We start from the raw sequence: 4139 nt of genomic DNA on the forward strand, positions 1-4139 counted from the left end.
TTTTTTTTTTTTTTTTTTTTTTTTTAAATCTTTTTTTTTTTTTTAATTGTTAGCGGATTTTCAAGTAGCGTGGATAAAATTAATATCCGGTTTAGAATTTTAATGAAATGATTACTTTGGTAAAGTGGCTTATGATTAGTTTTTGTCTAATTATCCTCAAATAGCACAGTGTAATTTTGTTTCACTAACAAATATATTCACTTCAAAGTATTTCTGTATGTTTATTATAATAAAATAAAATAAAAAAGAATTAGTTTTGTATCCGATCCACATCCCATGAATGAAAGATATAGATCTAATATATCTAATAATTAATACATAAGTATACTATGTGATTAAAATCTAATAATTAATACATAAGTATGTATACTACTAGATTTTAACCCGTAGTATACCGTAAGCATTTAATTTCTATTATAATTTATATTATATGTTGTATTTATTTGTTAAATATTGAATGTTTTGTAAATAGAGGAATAACTAAATTTTTTAATTGTTGTGCAGCTAAATATTTATATGATTTTTTAACCCGCAATAATAGGCAATACACTTCATGACCATTTGTTTGTTAAATTTAGTTTGTTTTGTTTAGTGTTTGAGATTCTATTTTGGTTTTTAATTATTATAACAAAAATAAGGGATCTAAATATATAATCAGTAATTATACGCTGTGATTAAGTTACATTTTTCTAATGATTTAATTATTTTATACAATCTTAGTTAAATCAACTTGATTTTATGTCAAATATTATAATATTAGTAGTGTTGATAAATAATTAAATGAGGATTTAACCCGTGTTGACACAAATTTAATAATTTTTTTATTAATTTCAACATGTTTTCTTTATAACTCATCTACTATATAACCACATTATATAATATTTTAGAATTTTTTAATTTTACATATTCGTAATAATTAAATTTTTTATTAAGTTTATATATGTTAATTATAATATTTAAATAATTGTCAATCGAAGTTTTTCTTACGTTAAGAATCAAAGTTCACAGATTTTGGAAAACAAAATAGGAATCAAATTGTTTTTTTCTTTGTTTACGAAGGATTCAGATATAGAATATCTTCAAAACACAACATAATGTATGGTTAAATATATGATAGTTTATATTTTCATATTGATTGCTGTTATTTTTTTAATGAAAATAAAATGTAAAATATTTAGGAAACAAAATCTGAAATAATGTTAGTTTTGGAAATTTTTTAGTGATTAATGTTGTAAATAACTTTTTAAATAAACAAAACTAAAAGGGTATAACACAAAATGTACTTTCAGGTAAATGCAGGTCTCAAACACTCCACCTACCCTTTAAATGCCAAATCAACATTACCAACTGATACAACAGATAATTTTTGTACATAGCTACTAAACTAAAGATAATAATCAGTAGAAGATAGATTCGCTGCTGTTGGCACAAGACACAAAGATCAATTCATGAGGCTAATTATTTTATTTAACGATTAGCTTTACTTTCAATAAATAAATACAGTTTATACATACTACATCGAAAGGTTTTTTCAATTTCTCCAAAAATGATTTTGATTTAAGAAAACATTCAAATATAATGTTTTCTTAAATCAAACATTTGATTACTCACAGTTTTCGAGTTTATGCACTTAAATTAATGTGCTAATAATGAGAAAAGAAAGATAAGATAAGATTAACTAACTAATTAACTACTCGAATATACTATTTCGATCATTACTTAGTAGTACTTCTTATTCAATAATACAAAGATAACATATTTGTGGTCCAACAGTATTTAAATGAGATATGATTATATTAACTCCTTAAAACAATTGTTGTGAATTGTAAATATATAAAGTTAGCTTTTAGTATCATTTTATTGGTATAATTGAATCATTTTCCCATATAATTTTAATAGTTGAGTTCATCAATCAATTTGAAAAAACTTTTTTAATTTTGAATTAATTATCTCGAACGATATTTATTTTAATAATTGAATTTAAATAATATAAGAAATAATATGTTAGTTTTTTTTGTGTTTGTTGGACAATGGAAAGACTAATGAGTGAATTAACAAAACTATCAAACAATAATTAAGGAAAATATTTTAAAAAATTGTACGAGGGATGACTATACTTATTTAAAAGAATATTTATATAATATAAAAAATTAAATAATCAATATATTCAATAAATTATTAAACTCTATTATAAATATTGTTTTTATCTAAAAAATATCAATCTGATATATAAAACGTTTTAGTTAGTCATCATTTCACGAGGTGATGTGTAATTGTGTATAATAATAAAACTTGGAGGTTCATTCAAATCATTGCAGGATCAGTATCAAGTACTTTTTCTAAAGACTTATTTATTCTTTTTTTTGATGTGATTATTTATTTATTTTTGTGAAAATACACTATTTTGATCCAAATTTGGTAATTAATTGCTAGATTAACACTCCATCATAACTCATTACTAGAATGATACTATTTTTATGTAGAACGATCAAAAACTCACTAAATTTTAATTTCATTTAGAAAAAGTAATAATAAACAAAAAAATGTTTACAAATCTTATTCAAATATATGATTAATGAAAAATGTATGAAAATATTATGTTTAAAAATATATTTTTAAATCTGATTTATAAAAATAAATCATAAAAGTATGATTTAACAATATAATGTATAAAAATAATATTGAGAAATATGATGTTTAAAAATTTATACTAAACGAATATAGTGTATAATAATATTACTAAAGTATGATTTATGAAAAATATAATATAATGTATAAAAATATGATATTTTAACCTTTTTTAAGAAAAAATGTGATTTTAAAAATATAATGTTTAAAAGTATTATTCAAGATATGATTTATAAAAAATATAATGTATAAAATATGAAGTATAAATTTTGATGTTTAATAATATTTTAAAAATATGATTTATAAATTAGTTTTTGACTTTGTTTTTTTTTATCTGCAAGACAATCATAGCGGTTTAACTTACATTCTAGTTGTAAAATTTAAAATACATATATCATTGAAGAGGACTAACCGGATTAGTGAATTACTGTTAATAGCATTTTTCTATTTGATTAGTCTGCAAAGTAAAGAGAATTAGTGAATTACTGTTCTGGCTTTTTTAACTGGCCACGTGATGAGAACGTGTCAAAGAATCTAATTCAACTTACAATAATTTAGTCACAACAAAGAAAAAACAATACGACAAGTACGACCCAACATTTGACAGATTTGAAAGAAAAAAGCTAGTGGTTTTTATGGACGTTAGACTTTAATTATTAATTCAAATTCGTATAGTTTTGTCATCTTTCAATAAAGTTTTCACATTCTCATACATAACAAATAAACAATGGGTTTTGTAATAAGGAAAAATAACGATTTCTATAAGAGGGCTTTAAGCTAAGCCACTAGCCGTTATAATTGAACTTAGTTTTGTCTCTTTCTAATGTCTTACGTCTTCAGTCCATAGATTTACAAAGACGTCTCTCTCTCCTTCTCTCGTCACATAAATCTTAAACACATGTTTTGACTGACAAACGTTCCGTACCGACAAGACAGGAATAATTAGCTCCAAAATATTTTAAAAAAGAAAAGATAAAAAGCCGGGCAAATATCATGAAAACCCACTTCCTCCTAAAGTATTATCACAAAAACCCACTTTCCACTCATGGTATATTTTCCCAAGTTTTTTGCTTATGTGTCCACTTTCCTTTTACATTTTTGCCTTTACTAACAACTTACCTCTCTTTCTCTCCTTCTTTTCTCTCTTTTTCTCTTCTTTTTTGTTGTTAACACTTTAACAAAGTAAAATATATTTATTTGTTATCATAAAACAAATTTTCTATTTATTTATATAAAATATGTTATGATTATATATTTTCTACATTTTAAGATACATATTGCTATATTTTTTATGAATTTTTAGATTATACAGTATCCATCAGTCGTTGAACATTTGTTCAATTATAAGTGGATAATCAATTGCAGTATTGTTAATAGATAGTTACTTGTGTTTATTCATACAAAATATACATACATAAATTTGGTTAGATCTTTATCCATAGCATATTATCCATAACACAACATAGACCAAATAAGTACAAAACCCTTTAATTCTAAATTTTAAATCCTAG

This window comes from Camelina sativa, chromosome 6 (assembly GCF_000633955.1).
Source record: "Camelina sativa cultivar DH55 chromosome 6, Cs, whole genome shotgun sequence".
Lineage (NCBI taxonomy): Eukaryota > Viridiplantae > Streptophyta > Magnoliopsida > Brassicales > Brassicaceae > Camelina > Camelina sativa.